This window comes from Protopterus annectens, chromosome 3.part1 (genome assembly GCF_019279795.1).
Source record: "Protopterus annectens isolate FY-2018-M chromosome 3.part1, PAN1.0, whole genome shotgun sequence".
Taxonomy (NCBI): domain Eukaryota; kingdom Metazoa; phylum Chordata; order Ceratodontiformes; family Protopteridae; genus Protopterus; species Protopterus annectens.
The window spans coordinates 1,841,551,832-1,841,571,241 of record NC_056732.1 but is presented as its reverse complement, the minus strand read 5'-3'; the positions used below and the strand labels follow the sequence as shown (position 1 = coordinate 1,841,571,241).

The 19,410-nt window shown below is 38.5% G+C and overlaps 1 protein-coding gene across 1 annotated transcript in view; it reads right to left on the bottom strand.

Annotated features, from left to right (window-relative positions):
• The window catches only part of LOC122798740 (zinc finger protein OZF-like), a 76,292-nt gene extending 60,417 nt beyond the window's left edge, over positions 1-15,875 (bottom strand). Inside the window, exon 1 of the mRNA XM_044067841.1 lies at positions 15,749-15,875. The gene's annotated coding sequence lies outside the window, so the exon portion shown is untranslated. The remainder of the gene's footprint in view (positions 1-15,748) is intronic.
• Between the last annotated feature and the right edge of the window lie 3,535 nt (positions 15,876-19,410).

Genomic DNA, 19,410 nt, shown 5'->3' with positions numbered 1-19,410 from the left:
TGTGTACCACCCTTACCCCAGAGTGCACAATATTTTATGAACAGCACCTAGACAAATGAGTACTGCTTGCCAAAGCCTAGTCTTAACTTTCTCAAAATGTAACTAAAATAAATTAGATTTTGTAATAAAAGTTTTCTTTCTATATATCTATCTATATATATATATATATATATATATATATATATATACTGTGTTTGTTGTGTGTGATCTATTTTTTTTTCTTTTTACAGCTACTCTATCAGACAATATTAGATTGTGGTACTGACTGGCAATTTTAAAACTAAGCTCTAAAAGGGGTTAACATTGTGGGTACTGAGGTGTACAAACATTGAGTGCAAAGACTGGTTCTGGTAAATGAAATAAGAAAAGGAACAAAAGCAAATCCACCTAAACAAATCTTGCAAATTAAGAGTTAAGATCTAGATGTAAAGATACATCTTGGACTACCAGGCCTACGGACTTTTATGTAACCTCTCCAAATCACTGAAATTCTAATAAAAGAAATATTACCATAATTGGCAAGAAACATGTTTCTCTAATCTCAAAACATTTTGGTCAATCATTAATAAAGTTCATAAACCTGTCAAAACCTCTGATATCCTAACTCCATACCTGTGATACTGACTTAAATTCCAAATTCATCAATATTACTGTTTCACTAGTGAGAAAAATACCCAGCAATCCCCATCCTGACAACACAGAGCTATCAACAATTATTCAGCCTTTACATTTTGATCTTTATCAACTAAGCAATTAAAAGCTTCTTCTCAGATTTACAGCCATATATAATCTGACTCTGCCTGCAAAATATTTAAAACTTGTTAAATCAATTGCATATCCTGTATTTATTCTCATTAACTGGTCTGTTATGGACTCACATGTCCCCTCCATTCTGCACTGTATAAGGGTAGCAGATCAATACATCTGTCCAAATTCCAGCCAACTTCCTTCCTATTTTCTCCACATAAAATTCTAGAAAGATGTATCCATGCCCCACTTCTACATGACTTCACAGACAAGAATCTACTTTCAGCCAAACAATATGGCTTCTGACCTTACCACAGTATTGATACTCCAATTGCTTTCAAAGAGGAAATGAAGGACAACTGACCACTACAACATTCTTAGATCTTATCAAGGTATTGGACACACTGTCACACCCTAAGCTGCTAAATACACTGGCTGATCTCTGATCTAGTACCATCACGTGGCTTAGCAGCTACCTGGGCAACAGAGCTCAATAAGTCAATGGCAATCTGTCTTCTCCAACTGTCTACCAGTAACCACAACCATCCCCCAACTATTCTTATCACTGTCCATTTTCAGGTGCAACTCAGATCTATGAATGAGGAACAGAAATTGTACCCTAGAACTGCCCCCTGTACTATTAATGGACATATGTAACTCCTAAATGCTTCATGCCATGCATGTGTTCCCTCAAATTATATATGGCATGATCTCAGTTACTCTCATTAGGAGTAGTATATAATTATTGCCCATGGCATGGGTATAACCAAAAGGGACAGGTTATTTCTAGCACAAAAAGGTAAATTAACTTGGGGCTGGCCTAGTTCTTACCTATGAGTTAATACTACAGATGAATGTCTTACATTTCACATTTTACATTGACGTCCAGTATAGCATAAAATATCAAAATTTATGATTCCCTCTCTTGCTGAACAATCTATCTGCAGCATCTTCCTACTCACTACCAAGTCTTCTGCATGCTTCCTCTGCTGCTAAACCTGCAGCAAGTCTCACCATCAAATCCCACCACTGCATGGCAATCTGAAATCTACATTGGATGGAATTCCGAAACTATCTCACCAACAGATCCCACCATTGCACAGCAATCGGAAATCTACATTGGATGGAATTCCCAAACTATCTCACCAACAGATCCCACCATTGCATAGCAATCTGAAATCTACATTGGATGGAATTCCCAAACTATCTTAAGTTCAACCAGGTAGAAACTGCCCACAGAATTCTCTACAAATTGTGTAAATGACCATCCTTAAGTGCACCCCTCCAATGGTGCCTAACTTGCAGATGTTTGTGGTCCAAAGATAAACAACTTGCTTGTATGCTAAAAATCACCAAATTCCTGTGGTGAAAATCTATATTACTACTACATTGCCAAGCTCTGGCACAGTATTTTCCCAACACTCAGGCAGCTAAAATACTGTCATGCTTTCTATGCCAAACTAAACTGTATTAATCAACACTTGGCTATGTCAATGCTTCCCCTTCTGAATAATGCATAAATTCAACCAATACCATGACTTTTACTCTAGACACAATCTAAAACATTACTTTTATGACAGCTTGCGTAACCTGTAGCTCCTATTAATAGCTCCCAAATAATGTTATGTAAGTGACACTAAGTTTGGCCCAATAGCTCTCTAAATATGATCTTAACTTATTACCAGTTTTCCAGTGTTTCCATTTTTATTGCCGTACTTTGCTATTTTCACTAAATCTTACTTGTGTTTTGTGTATCTTTTTCTTCTCACAAGTGTATATACTGCTTATGTATTTCCACACTTGTAAACATTACGTATGTAATCAAGTTGATATGTTATTTCATATGTCTGCTACTTGGAAAGGTATACATGTTCTGAAGTATTACTCTTTTCAAGATTTTTCCCCTTGGGCCTTCACTGAGAAGGGGTTTAGCATGGCCTCGCTGGACTTTTACAGTAAATTAATATAAATACGGAAATAAATTAAATTAATTACTTTTTTTTTTACATCTGTTTACCGGAATGGTCTGACTGGGACCCGTTTTCAGAGGAGGCTCGGGGAGAAAAGATCCAGAGGCAAGCAATATTTTTATAGACTATTAAATTACAAAGTAACATGCAGGTTCTAATACTACATGTAGATAGAAAAATATTTACAGAAGTCTGAAGGCAGACAAGACTGAAACCATATCCACTAATGTGGATTATACAGAAACACACAAATTACTTACAGATAAATATGAAGCAGACATGATTGAACTCATATGCACTAGTTATGACAAGCATTATAAACACATTTATGAAAATAATGGTGTCATTTTTTGTATATTTAACTAGTAAGTGAGCAGTTTCTATAATATGTTTGCTTTTTACCTTATACAAGTAGGAGAACAGTTTCTATAATAAACACTAGGCTGAAAAGGAGAAGAGGTCTGAATACTAAATTGTGATAGAGTAGGAGCTCATGGTTTATGAGTGCAAATTATTTAAAGGATCAGTAAGAAAAGGGGGATACAACAGCAGACAGATGCTGAGCTTAAAAGTGATGCATGTCCATTTGGTGTGGGGGATGAGCACAGCCATTTATTAAGTAGTCTTTTAGAGAGACAGTTTGAAGAACTGCAGGGAGGGTGTCTGTTCTGATGGCGATAGGGATACAATTCCAAGTTTTATCGACATAGTAGGTATACAGAGCACATACTGCAGATTTGGAGGGTTTATGAACAGTGAGGTGCATTTGGTCACTGGATCGCAGCACAGGTTTGGCGGCATATTTTTGTAGGGTTACATTTAGGGCAGTGCAGGTAGCACAGTAGTGAGTAATTCTGAACGCTATGAGTAATGATGTATATTTTAAGTAGTGGGGCAGTTTGAGCCATTTGAGTGCATTCATTACAGTGATTGGTGCAGTAGTGAGTACTGGTATCAAATTTGGCAACTTTACTGTAACACCATTTAAGTTTTTGTTTAAGTCAAGTCTGAAAATTTATGAGAATGTGTGCACCATAGAGAACGGAAGTCAGGGAGTAAGTGTTTGCTAGGTTAATTATAAATGTAGGGACCAGGAAGTTTCTGGATCTATAAAGTAAACCTAGTTTTTGATGTGTTTTTAATGGCATTTTGTATATGGAAATCAAATACATAATAGTTTAGTGTGAGGGATCAGTTTGATATTACTGTTATTGGGGTGACTACATTTGAAGGTTTTTTTTTTCCCATGGGACTGAGCTCTAGGGAACAAAAGTAATAATTTGGTCTTTGTGGGATTAAACATGAATTAAGAGTTCTGCAGCCATATTTTTGGTAGTGGTAAAAGATTCCAGAATAATTTGTTAAAGGTGAGACAAGCCAGGAATGTTAAAGATGTGGGGAGTAATGGTAAGAGTGTAGACTGCCATGTCATTGATTGATGTCAGTCATAGAGTTAGCTCCCAAACCAGTTTAGGGAATCTGCAATTAAACCTAAGGAGAACATTTGTGCCAAGGGTTTAGTATGGTAGACTATGAAAAAAAACTTTGACAGGTCACAGAATAGGGTGGAAACTAATTTGCCACTATCCTTGACTTTACTGACTGCTTTAGTAACTGTTAGTAGAGCTCTACCAGTACTAAGGGATGGTAAAAAAGCTATGTTGGGGTTAGGAGTTGTTTCTGACAGAGATAACTCAGAAGTTGTTTGCAGACTCACATCTGGACTAAAACTCTGTTTCTTATTAGTCCTGTCACCCTTTGGGTCACAGGTGGGATACCAGACTTGACTCAGGCCTTTTGGATTACCTCTGTTTTACACTTTGGAAATGGGATAGGATTGCTGTTGGTCTAATATCTGTGATTTCTGCTGAATTTCCACTTTTGTGTAGGAGGATAATATATGACTTTTTTCTAGACTCTGGGGATACAACATTCCTGAACGGATCTATTTATAAGAAAGGCCACATAACAGCCTATACTGCTTGCTGTCACTTTAAGAAGTGTAAAGGGTAAGTAATCTAAAGAGGTAGAGCAGATTTTTAGTTAACAGATATTTTATAGGGGTTGTAGAGACAGGTTGTAGGGCGAATGGAGAGGAAGCTCGTGTTTGTTTGAGTATTAAACTGTGTGGCAGTGTCTAATAGTATGGTGTTTGGAGATGAGTTAGGATTATATTTTTCCACTGGCTGCAATATTTCTTTAATAGTTGACCAGAATTTTTTAGGATCACTTTTGCTACATGTTTCAAGCTTATTATAGTATTTTTTTTGTCAGAGATTATTTATTTTGACTGATTGTGAAAATTTTTGTAGTACTGTAGGTTTTGTGGAGTAATATTTTCTGCCAGTTTTTCCAGGTTTTATCTGTAATCTGCATAAGGTTTCTTGTATGTTTGGTTAATCTGAGTGCAATACTTATTTTTTCTTACTTCTGGGGGTGCTTTTGTTTGGGATATCAAGGAAAATCAAGTCACATTTTATAATGGCATCATCTAAGGGGTTGGTTTTTAGTATATTCCAGTTGATAGAGGACAGCATGGTATTGAATGTATGTGGATTAAAATTAGGTTGGAAATGGTTTTAAAGGCTTGTTGTTTTGGGGGGGTTGTATTTAATACTTAGTGAAGGAAGGCAGAAAATCCCTGAGGGAGTTTGGAAGAGTAACTGATGAAATGAATTTAGCAGGGTCTTAGACTAAAATTCAATCCAGCAGAGAACTTGAGGTTTTTTTTTGCAATAATTACTGACTGTAGACATTATATGAAAGCATTCACTGACATTGACAGACTAACAGGAGAAACAAGTACTAGCACACTAGATTTGATTATCAGTACTTGACATTACATTACAGATGTACTGCATAGCCAACAAAACCACTGTTTAAAATCTTTTAAAATGCATTTACTTTGGGTAACAATTCATTACGGAAATAATCAATGAAACATTAAAATGCCATTGCATATTGCTGGACAGTACTATATAAATTCCCTAACAGTGTACACTACTTAATTTTTCTCAAACATATTTTAAAACCAGATCTACAGTGTTTAGTTAATCTTTATTGTTAAAAAAGGTTTAAAGCAGTAGCACATATACTGAGGTAGTATATGATCAGTAGTGGCTGCAAATTGCAGTTTTGTTTTTCGTTCAGAAGCTTAAAGTTATCACAGAACTTCATAAAACATCAGAGAGTACAAGGGAACTTTATTTTTACAGGCTATTTTAAACTTGGCCAAACTTCCCATTTCAATGGTAAGAATCCAACCCTACACCTTGTGTTTATTAGGTAGCCACCTTAGGCAGGGACTGCAGCCCCTCAACCTGAAAGTACTGATAAAATAAAAATAAAACAAAAAAGGACTGCTGTTGAGACAGTCTAGTGCATGGAGCATAGTCCTGATTGAGAATCATGGACAGACAAGTCTATGCAGTTTTAAACTGCATAGACTGCCTGGGAACTCGCTGGGGTTGGACTGCAACATCGGCAGTCAGAGGAAGGATCGGATTGGAGTTTGCTGCAGGGAAGATCTCAGGGTAAGGATCTGGACTGGATTAGAGTACTGGATGTATGGTGGCTGCAGTCACTGGATGTATCAGTGATTTACTACAGGACCAGGTAAGTGGAGTGTGTTTTTGCATTTACTACAGGACCAGATGTGTGTGTGTTTTTGCATTTACTACAGGACCAGGTGTGTGTGTGTTTTTGCATTTACTACAGGACCAGGTGTGTGTGTGTTTTTGCATTTACTACAGGACCAGGTGTGTGTGTGTTTTTGCATTTACTACAGAACCAGGTGTGTGTGTGTACTACAGGACAGTGTGTGTGTGTGTGTGTGTGTGTGTGTGTGTGTAAATGCCTCAGGTGGGATGTACTGCTGATTAGACTCATGGTGGTGTGGTAGGGAATACCTCAGGCTTGAACCCTGTACCTTGTATGCAGGTGTTAAAGACCTGAATTCTGCAGATTTTTGCCTCATATTTGATCTGATCTATACCTCATAATATCTGTGGTTTTAAATATTGCAATGCTTGAAATTTGATGGTGCAGTGGTAGCATTGATGCCTCACAGCTATAGGTTCTTGGGTTTGGTTCTTGGCTGGTCTGTATCTTCTCCCTATGTTGGGGTGGGTTTGTTTTTGGGTCCTCCCATGTTACAAGGACATGTCTGCATGATTTCTTCCTGGGCCTCTGCTGAGAATTGTTTTTTTTTGTTTCAAGCCAGACTGTCCTGATTAACAAATGTTAAATAAAATTGTCAGGCATTTGAATTTCAGACTTCAGGTTTCTGAATGTTTAATTCCTTGCATATTTGATGGTGCAGTGGTAGTATTGTTGCCTCACAGCTATAGGTTTTCTGGTTTGATTCTTGGCTGGGGTGCCTCCTATGTGGAGTCTGCATCTCCTCCCTGTGTTTGTGTGGATTTGCTCTGGCTGGTGCCCTGTCATTTTACAAAGACGTGTCTGCAGTATTAATCCCTGTGTCTCTGCTGAAAATTGTTTTTGTTCTGTCAGCAGTAAAATTGACAGGCATTTGAATTTCATGTTCTTCAGAATACATAGTAACACAACCTTTTTTTTCTAGCAATTTTCTAAGTTTATAAGATGAATATTTTAAATTTGTCCCTATTTTTGGGACTGTATTCCCCCATTATTGGCTTCATCCAGGTTTTTGTGCTAAGGTTGACAGCTATGGCAAGAACTGAATTCACTGAATATGTTTGAGGGCTGTATTCCCTCATTACTGGGTTTGTCCAGGTGTTTTGTACTAAGAAGTTGACAGCTATGGTGAGAACTGAATTCACTAAATGATAGCCATTTAAGTTTCAGACTTCACAAAGCAGCTGATTAGTGGTATGTTACTCTGACTGTTTTGCTCAGGGACCTTGGCAGTAAAATGTATGGTGGTAACACAACATTTTATTCTAGCAACTTTCCAAGATTATACAAGCAAATGTTTAATGTGTCCCTGGTTTTGAGCTAAATACATTTTGGCTTTTGTTGAGATGCAGTTGAGTATTGAGTAGATTTTACAAGGAGCTGAGAGCTGCAGGGGAACAGAAGTTTAGTGTTTTGCCTTGTTAATAGCACAACAGGTTGTGTACTTGCTTTTGATGCAGAAGGCTGTGGGTTCTACTCCCACAATGGGTGGATGCTGAGAATGTTCTTTTTGGTAAAGATACTAACTATGAGTCTGTTATCAGTTTGCCATCCATTTCCTCTTGCAATATTATTACTAGCTTATCATTTTTTAATGTAATATAGGCAATTTATTCCTGAGGATGAAACCATGAAATACAGAGATTGTGCATATTTACTGATAATGGACTGTAGAATTGTGCATATTTACTGATAAAGGTGGACTGTAGAATTGTGCATATTTACTGATAATGGTGGACTGTAGAATTGTGTATATTTACTAATAATGGTGGACTGTAGAATTGTGTATATTTACTAGTAATGGTGGACTGTGGAAGTCTGAGTAGACTTTTTTATGATAAATGTTCTCAACTGGGCAGTTTGTTTCATTGCTTACTGGAAAAATGTTCAAAATAAATTTAAAACACCCTCTAACAACTGTACTATATTGTACAAGGAATATAATTTTAGTACAATGAGGAAGGTGTATCAAAGAGCACATGTATGTTTCATATGCAAGGGGCCTATGATTTGAAAACAGCCCAAAATTAATCTTTATCTGTCACTGGCAAAATGTATTTTCTTTGAATGTGGGTTTCAATGCTGTTTCAATGAATGTGAGTTTCAAGGGCAGAGAAGTTTTAATGATAAGTTTTCATTGTGAGACTGCATTGCTTTGTTTAGCAGATGACTTAGTGTTTATGCTGTAAAATACAAAATAAAACTTTCAAATGAAGTCCAACTCATCATAGAAGTAAAGCAGTATGCACATTAGTGTTTATGGTAAATGGGAAATAGCCAAGTAATGGTTCATTGGAATGACTGCAGAGGCTCCATTCAACCATGATTTTGTCAGGGGGGAAGGGCAGCAAACTCAGACAGGCCCAGCTGAACTATACCTCCCAACTGTCCAGATTTTCAAAGAATGAATAGACTTTTGCTTCTTATTTTTGGTTTGTTCTTCATAAAATTTGTAGTTTTCTGGCAAATCATTTAGGAAATAAGTCACTAAATAATGATACACTGAGTTTCAGACTTCATAACCTTCAGAAAAATGCATGCTAAAGTAAGAACTGTTATTCTATCAACTGTCTCAATTTATACAAGAGCAATTTTTAGTACTGTTTATATGTGCCCCCAATATATTTGGCCTTGTTCAGATTTACTGCATTAACAGGTTGAGAGGTACATGCAAATAAATTGCTTTATAGAATTAGGCATAGCCAACCTCTCAACTGTCCCCGATTTTGGCTCAAAATGTTGCTCTTCCCCTAATAATCCCACCGAAAAATAGCAATTTTGGAAGAAAACATGGAGGGTTTACAGTTAAGAAATAACTGTAATAATCAAAGTTATAGATTACTTGAAATGCATGTAGATTATTTTATTTTGTCAGTAGCAGTACTAATATTAAAGTGTCTCTTCTTTGACAGGTTCCCAGCTGTATTGTGTGTCTATTTTATATTTTTGCATCACATTTTTGGTCCATTTTTCATAAAATTGTGTTTTTGGCAAATTAGTGACAAATCACTAAAGACTGAAGTTAGAAAATGACAGACATTTGAGTTTTAGATTTTATACCCTTCAGAAAATTCATGCTAATGCAAGACCTATTCTATTATCTTTCTAAGTTTATTAGAGCAATATTTAAAATTGTCCTTATTTTTGGGCCTTTGTCCCACTTCTGTGTATGGCTTTGTCCAGATTTCTTGCTCTTGAGGTTGAGAGGTATGACAAATGTGTCAGGGCCATCGCAGTCAGCCAGAGACAAATTGTGACATACTTGTTGCATGGGGAGGACACACTGCATAAGTACTACAGTGGCTTTTCATCTGTCCTTGATTTTGCAGAATGGTCTGGTTTCTGTCATATTTTTGTACTGTTGATTTATGCTTATTACTCAAAGTGCCTGTTGCTCTGTGTTTAAGTAGCAATGCTTTAATGACCATAAGGTAAGCTTGTCTGACATTGTAAGATGCAAGTAAGCTTTAATAAGCATACTGTTAAAGAACTGCCAACATTGAAAGCCTTTCTGTTGTTGCCATGCAGAGAATACTTGACTAGATAATGTATAAGCCTTGGGTATTAAAGGACAGGATTCCATTATTTTAAAAAGCTCATTACACTTGTTGGAGACTTCCAGTCATCTCTACAGACTTTACCAGTAAACTAAACAGAATGCCAATCATGTGTGGTCCATAACCTGTACAGTAATCCTTTAAGCAATGTATCTTGAGCTTGTTTCTTGTTTGCTTTTCAATTTTTACTATGATCATGTTTCCCCATGAAACAAGTTGTCAGGCAGCAGGTCTTTTTTGGATAAGAAACATTTTTACAAGTGGGGGCATCACAGAGATATCTAATTTCAACATGTTACTTGGTACTTTAATAAAGCTGAATATATTATAATTAGAACTGCAGTGCAAGGAGAAATGGTTTGAGTTGAGTGCTTCTGGTTTTTCTTATACTTGATTTTGACTGGCATTCCAGTAATGTATTTAAAAAGTAATTTATTTTTTCATGCCTCACAACCTTTTGTTTCCATCTAGATATTAAGTAAGCTGTCATGCAGCCAATGCATAGAAATATTTTTATTCTTCTACACTTATTTTTGTCTTGATTGGACTTTCATAATGATAGTTTGCCACATTTAATTAAAGTTAGTTTTTGTGGTTTTGTGCATAGCTCTTCCCTTTCTAGTTGACCCCACCCATTCAGCTGTCTCCTGCAGCCCCCCTGTGATTTGAAGTCACAAGCCACCACTGACCTTAGGCATTATGCCAACGCCTAATCTGTGAGTATTCTGGATGCAAAAGTGAACTGGATAACTTTACAAAGCCAAACCACAATTAAATAAATAGTTCAAGGGGAGGTCTCACAGTGATATCCTGCAGAAACAAATGAAACAGGAGGTGGATGGGGACTTTTAAGTTAAATACATACAAGCAGCAGAGAGATAAACAGCCACTTGGCTTAAGAAAATAAAAGGCACATGGTAGGTAAGGTGGGAAACTCAGACATACTGTTACAGCAGTCTGATCTGGTGGCTCTCTAAAGAAAATGGTTTTCATTGTTAGCTAACCTACAAGTTTTCAGCTTCTCACACAATACACAAGCAAATAGCCTCTCTCTTAGGCTTCCCAAGAAACAAGATTTGCTTTCCTCACTAAGAGTATTTTGAAACTCTAAGGAAGAAAGATCTTTTAATAAAACACTGCATGCTTTCTGGGCCATTCAGGATCCGGCAGTTCAAGATATCTTATTTCTCCACAAATCAAACAGTCCTGTGAACTCTAGAACCAGAGATCTGAACCTGCTTCAGCAAATAAATCACAGTGAAGAGACAGATTTGTCAAGCAGTAAGTACCTCTTCCCTGAAATGCATGTTGTATCTCTCTAGCTCAAGCAATGTAACACACTAATTTTCTTTGAGAAGGAATTAGACAACTGGGTGGGTTTTCGTCAATTACTCCCCCTCGGTATGACTGGCATAATGTTCCAGAAACAGGCGGAATGGACTAATTATGGATATTGTCAAGGCATAAATGGCCACATGGCCCAGTTGCCATGTAGATTCTATGAAACTGTGACCCACAGCAATGCTCGCCTGCTCACTGCTGCCTTCACTTTTACATCATGTTCTTCAGCACTGCTCTCCCCTGCCTTCAAAGGCATATCATCTTCTACAGTGCAGCCAGGTTTCTTACCCTCCATCCTTCAGTACATTTGTCATGCTCTGTGTCTCAGTTCAACTCATAATGGTCTGCTTATCACCCCTCCCCAGTAGTCAGCACTTGTTATTTCTGATGGTCATCTGTCTGATTGCTAACATAAGCATTTCAAATGAAAGCTATAAAAAAGCAAATACAGCTTTGGAGTGTCTCTTGGATTATAGACATATAGACTGAAAGTCGTTTTGTGGGTACCTTTTATGTCTGCTACCATCCACCTAAAAGCCTCCCTGCAAATGACTGGCCCTTCCATTCCCCACTTGGATGACTGCTAATAACAGTAGACTGCAATACAGGCAACTAGCTGGGTTTTTCCTGCAATAGCTTAAGTACATACCCCCGACATCTGATATATGGGTTCACTATGTGAGGGCTTGCTATGCCTTCCTTTCCATTACATCATGCATTTTCTTGCTCCTCCCAGCTGGAAGGTTACTGCCTACTGGCATCATGGCAGAGCTAAGCTTATGTCTCCTATCAATATGCCACTGAGTGTTAACAGATCTATATCGGAAAACACCATCCCACCAATCTGGAAAACCTTATACATCATCCCTTTACATAAAGGTGGAACATCCACTGACCTCACCAACTATCACCCTATTGCCATCCTGTCCCCACTAGCAAAAATTCTTGAAAAATGTATACATTACCAACTTATGCCATACCTACTTAATAACCAACTTCTCTCTCCTACCCAGCATGGATTCTGCCCTGCCCACAGTACAACCACAGCCCTTCTTTCCTTTACAAACCTCATCAACCAAAACAGGCACTTAGGTAAACTAACATCTGCCATATTCTTGAACCTATCAAAGCTTTTGATATGGTCAACCATCCCAAACTGTTCCACTCCCTTACTAATCTTGGCCTTAGTCATCACGCACTAGCCTTGTTCCAAAACTATATACATGGTAGACAAGCAGTTCGATGAAGCAACAACCTATCCTCACTGCTGCCTATTACCACAGAAGTCCCACAAGGGCCATTCTGGGACCTCTTCTACTCTCCATCTTTATTAATGATCTCCACAGCATATGCCAAGTTGTAACTGTCATACAATAAGCTGACAATTCAACATTAGTCTGTTCCTCCAACGACCCACACAAACTCCTCTCCATTACCCAAAAAGCCTTCCAAATTACCGAAACCTGGTTTCTTAACAAAAACGTATTACTTATTCCCAAAAAGACCAAACTGTTGCTATTTAAACCAAACAAATCCATCTCAGAGTCCAAGACATTCAATATTGTGTCCAGAGATGGGACTATCAACTCTCCAGACACTGACACTAAACTGATAGCAGTGACCATTGACAACAACCTCAAGTTTGATCTACATACAAATCAAACTATTAAAAACATTCACAAAAAACAGGGCAATCTTCATAAAAACAAACCATTTCTAACCCAACTTGCTAGAATAACCATAGCTCAAACCCACCTCCTCTCCACACTGTTCTACGCTGCTCCCATCTTCACCAACCTACCCAAAACTGAAATGGCCAAGCTTAACATCTGCTACAATCAAATTGCCAAATTTGCTTCTGGTACCCCCCTACCATGCCCACCACTGTCATTCTCTAAATCAACTTAACTGGCTTGACTTTTCAAATCTCCTCTCATTCCATCAGTTTTCTTTTACCCACAAACTCCTACTACTTCCTGAAAACCCCAGCACTATCTAATCTACTTAAACTACAAACTAATACCAGACAACTTTGCTCTAGTGATAAGCACTATCTAATCTACCTAAACTACAAACTAATACCAGACAGCTTCACTCTAGTGATAAGCGCTATCTAATCTACTTAAACTACAAACTAATACCAGACAACTTGGCTCTAGTGATAAGCACTATCTAATCTACTTAAACTACAAACTAATACCAGACACCTTCGCTCTAGTGATAAAAGACTAATCAAGGTGACCAAAAGCAATAACACAGCAGGTGACTCCCTCTTCCCTAACTACATCGGTAAACTATGGAACTCATTACCTTCTGCTGTTACCTCAGCCAACTCAATGGTTACATTAAAAAAAAATAGTAAATGAACACCTAAACATCACATGGCTATGCCCTTGCTACCCACCAGGTTGACCCATATCACACACACCCTCTGACCCACTCTTGTGCTCCCTTTCACTTCTATCCCTTGAAGAAGAATTGTGACTCTTCCGTGTAGTGCCTCAACTGCGAACACCCACGCCAACAGTCTGCAAAAATACACATTCTAACTTAAAACCCAACCACTTCTCACAAAACTAACCCTAACAGCCTCTCCCAACCCCCTCATACTTACATTTGTCTCAATCAATGTTTTTACTGGAAACAGTACATGCTAAGTACTACTTTACACTAACTTTAAACTATGGAATTTTGTTAAAACTTGCGACTACCAATGAATATTGTACTTTGTAACTTTAAAACTATAGAATCCTGTTAAATCATGTGTTTTCCTATGAATACTTGCTTGCTATGTAGAAATCTCATACTTGTTTGTTCTTAATCTGTGGAGCGTTTCTCCCCAGGCCTCTGCTGAAAATGGACATGTATCCAGTCAGACTCTCCCGGTCAACAAATGTAAAATAATAAAATAAATGAATAAATAATATACTTTGACTTCACTCCAACAGTCAGTATCACAGAAGAACTCACCACCTTATTCTCCCCAAGATGGACAACCAGGTAATGGCAGCACATGATCACCTACTCAGGTCACTAATCAAACCCAGGTTATCCAGGTTGGAGGCAGGGCATAATTACTCAACACCATGTAGCCACTATGGAAAGCCCTTTAATGGTCATGCTCTGCCGTAACTATCCAGCCCTCAAATTGACCCATCTTTTCCCTCTATGCTGTATGGTACCTAGCACCCCATGTGACTCCCTTAGGACCCTCCTCTCATGAAATAATTACCTTTTTCAGCCCTGCATTTTTCAGCTAGCAGTGAATGATAGGAATCAGGAGACAGTGACTCAGCATCCATGGCAAAGGGTGGGGTCAGGAGAGAGAGAGACTCATTACCCGTGGCAAAGGGAGGGGTCATGAGACAGTGAGCCAGCATCCATAGCAAAGGGTGGATGTCAGCAGAGAGACTGACTCATCATCCATGGCAAAGGGTGGGGTCAGGAGAGAGAGTGACATCATCCATGGCAAAGGGTGGGGACAGCATCCATGGCAAAGGGTGGTTCAAGATTTAGTGAGTCAAAGGGTGGGATCAGGACTCTCCATCCATGATACATTTTTATAATCTGGCAGTCAACATATGCACTTTTGCCTACACTGTTGAGTCACAATAAACTTGGGAGCACTCCTGGTTACCCACATCATTACTTGAACAAGTCTCCAGCTACAGAGCCTTCCACCATCCATCCTTCAACAGGTGGCACTAGAAATGGGAATACACTTCCACCCTATAATGGGTAAGCTGGCATTGGCCACTTATTCCCATCCTATACAGGCGAGTTCATCCAGTACCCATGCTTACTACTTGAACCCAGGTCCTTTCGAGCACAATGATGACTTCAAACAGCCGCAGTACATATTTCAAATAATGATTTTATATATTTAGACTCACAGGGCTGCATCAAGCTGGAAGTTCACATATTTGCAGGACTGATGGCCCTATCCCTTGGTGACACCCGACAACCTCAAACATGTCAAATGTCTTCCGGTTCTTCCCACTTGTGGACAAAAGTAAACAGTTGTTTACTGAAACCTGTACTTACATGTGATAACACTTTCAGGAAGCTGACTAGATAATTATCCAAACTTGTTCTTACTGCGGATACTGCTGTCAGGATGCTGACCAGTTAATTATCTGACCTTGTACATACTGCTGATGTCACTGTCAAGAAGCTGACCAGTTAATTATCTGACCTTGTACTTACTGCTGATGTCACTGTCAGGATGCTGACCAGTTAATTATCTGACCTTGTACTTACTGCTGATGTCACTGTCAGGAAGCTGACCAGTTAATTATCTGAACTTGTACTTACTGCTGATGTCACTGTCAGGAAGCTGACCAGTTAATTATCTGACCTTGTACTTACTGCTGATGTCACTGTCAGGAAGCTGACCAGTTAATTATCTGAACTTGTACTTACTGCTGATGTCACTGTCAGGAAGCTGACCACTTAATTATCTGAACTTGTACTTACTGCTGATACAGCTGTCAGGAAAATGGCTTTGTGGCACCCTCGTTCCTCCTTCATTGCTGTTGGATGGGATTTTATCATCTTTATTAAAAAGCAACCAAAGACGTTCCACTGGGATGTTGTACCCTGTAAATCAAAATCAGTAGAAGCTGTACAATTAAAAAGGATCGTAACAAGAATCTTTGCATTATACTAACAATAGTTTATCTATTCATTCATAGCAATGGACAGCAACAAAACTGCAGACCAGAGCAACATTTTATTCAAAGCCAAGGGCAAAGTCGGGCTAATTCTGAAGTCAATTGTCTACAGGCTATACTCTTGTGTTTTACCCCTTGCAATTTCTCCTGACATGAACAATATCACATAATTTCCCCATGTTTTAGTATTATCTTTATTTATTATTTATTTGAAATTTGTTTACCGGTGTGGTCTGACTGGGTCTACAGAACACGTTTTCAGTAGAGGCTCGGGGACAAAAGCTCTACATACAGTACAATACAAATACAGTATAATCCACTACAATAAAGCTTACATTAGAAATACTATACAAAAAATAAGTTGAACGAACAAACTGTTACAAGATGTTGTAATATATTACTACACATCTAAACAATTCTATACAGTTAAAACATTACAGACGATAACAGTCACTCTCATCATACATAATGTAGAAGTAACATCCAGAAAGTTAGTGATGCAGACATATAGCAATAGAGAGTTAAGAAGAATAGAAGCAATAAAGCCTGAGCAGTAGATTAAGGATACGGTATAGAAGCAGAGAAGGAGTTAGAAGAGCTTTAGGATCTTGCAGTCTGTGAGGGATTGAAATGTGAGAGAAGAGGAAGACATGAGCATTAGGCAGGCTTTATGCAGGAGCAGAGCCGTGTATTTTAGAAATGATTTTTTAAAGAGGCTTTGAAATGGATTAGGCCAGGCATAAACCTGGTATCTAGAGGTAGTGAATTCCAATGTACAGAGACAGAGTATGAATACAGAGAGTGTCCAGGTTTTCTTGTTGGTTTTGAGATAGCTAAGAGATTTTTGTCTTCTGGTCATAGGGATCGATTTGATGTGTAAGGTGGGACTAGACTGGCAAGTGCAGAAGTGCAGAGCAGACAGTAGGCTTGAAAATAAGGTTGTTCATGGCCAGGCAACCCTGTTCAAGGCGGACAGCTGAATAAAGGCAAGCTGGATGGGTAGTTCAAGCCAGTTTAATTCTAGGAGTAGTTTACAGTGGTGTGTTGATATTTAGAGTTTGTGCAAACTTTGCAACTTTATTGAAGCACTGTTCCAACTTGCGTAGGGTAGAATTTGTAAGTTAGTTAAGATAGGGCCATAATAAAAAAAAGAGGGAAGTAAAAATGTTTTTGCAAGGGTAATTTTGGTTGCTGCAGTAAAGAAATGTTTGTTTCTATATGAGTCCCAGTTTTTGATGAGTTTTCTTTATATTTTGCTGTATATGGGGTCAAATGAAAGTTTATTGTCAATGATAACACCTAGAAGTTTGGTTTCCTGCACTATTTCTATGGCAGTGTTGTCAGATGCAAGGATGTTGAAATGATCAGTGACAGGGGAGGTGTTTTGGGGATGAAAGAGCACTAGTTTTGTCTTCCTTGGATTAAGAAAGAGTTGGGCATTTCTTAGCCAGGATTCGACTGCTGTAAAGCACTGTTGATTTTTTGAGAGTAGTTCTGGTAGTGACCGAGTTATTTTTTTCTGTATGTAGGTAATTTTTGTACTAATGTTTGTAAATCTTGTATCAAATACTGTCTTGATACTGAAATTCACAAGCATTCAGTTTTACCTGCATTTATTATTTTTTATTTCACAGTCATTAATCCAGTAAATTAAGCGAGCTGAAGGGCAATTTTTGAACATAAGCCAAACCAGAGTGAAAGCATATAAAATTACAAGCAGCACAGAAAGAAGGGGACCACGTCAGTTTACCAAAGGTAATTTTGGCGAGTAAAATGAATGAAGTTTGATGAAAATACATTTGGTGACAGTGGAGTTCACCGTCTTCTCTGTTGAGTGACCTTAGAATTGGGTGTGTGGGGCACCTCCCCGCATAGGAATGCAGGGGTGCTTGCCCACTGAGGAAAAACAATTCCTTAAAATGTTCACTGAAGGCAGTTTTGGAGAAAATTGTTCAGTGTTTTTACATTTGCTGAAACTGTCTTTGGCAAGTTGGCACAAATCCAAAGGTGTTGTAAAAGCCATAAGAAAGTATATTTGTTGAAAACCTCACCATCACAGCAGGTATGTATGTCAGGGGAACTGCTGCAGAAGAATTCATATAGTACAGTTGTGTAAGAATGCACCATAACACTGGATGTCCTACTGATCACTGTTGCAGGATTCCTAACATATGGGATGTTATTGCTGACATCTAGCTGGGGTACCAAAACTTTACCTTTCCTATACTGTATGTCCAATGCATGACATCAGCTCATATGAACTGGGGTATAAAGATGGATGAACGAGCATGGATACTCAGACCACCACCAAGCCAGTGGCCTCAGAGAGGAGACTGGTCAGCCAGGAGGGGTACAGCCCTGCACCTATGGAACAGAGTAAATGCTAGAGCAGAGGGGGAGAGACAACTGAAGATGGAAGTGAGTGAGACAAGAGGGGATGGAGGCTGGGATAGAACACTGCAACAGTGATCAGTAGGACATCTGCTGTTATGGTAAGTTCTTACACAACTGTACTATGTCCTGACTGAAATCACTGTTGCATTATTCCTGATATAAGGGCGATTCCCAAAGATAAAGGAGGAAGGAGTTGTGGTTGATTATTGGGAAGAATTGTTCAGCAGTCTGGACAGGACTGACCTAGTAAAGGTTGTCCTGGACCTGTAGAAAGCATCACTTTTGTAGTGTTTGGTAACGGTGTGTACAGAGAACCAAGCAGCTGCCTCTAAGATAGACCTGTAGTCTCCTCCTTTGTGAAAAACTCCTGAGGAAGTTACTGCTCAAGTGTAATATGCTTTAGAGCAGAAAGGTACAGTTTTACCATAATGAGAGTAGCAGGAAGTAATAGTTTGTCTGTAGACCGGCTATCCCAGCTTTGGGTTCATAAAGGATACAAACACCTGGTCAGATGTTTTTTTAGATTTTTTTTATCAATTGTTTAAACACAATGAAAAAGTATGTTGTCAACCCAAAAGAAACAACAAACAAAAAAAAAAAACTATTTACAATAGAGTCTACAATTAATAGAACAAATTGTCAATTTGCAATCAAAGAAAAAGAATAAAAAAGTTAATCATCATCATCATCTTTCGGCTTTTCCTGTTAGGGGTCGCCACAGTTGATCATCTCTTTCCATTTCTTCCTATTCTCTGCATCTTGCTCTGTCACACCAACTGCCTGCATGTCCTCTCTCACCATGTCCATAAACCTTATCTTAGGCCTTCCTCTTTTCCTCTTACCTGGCAGCTCCATCCTTAGCATCTTTTTCCCAATATACCCATCATCCCTCCTCAGCACATGTCCAAACCAACGCAATCTCATCTCTCTTGCTTTGTCTCCAAACTGTCCAACATGAGCTGACCCTCTAATATACTTAAACTTGTCCAACTTTACCAACTCTACTCCCTGCATCCTCACCATTCCTCTACCCTCCCTCTCATTTACACACATTCTGTCTTAGCCCTGCTG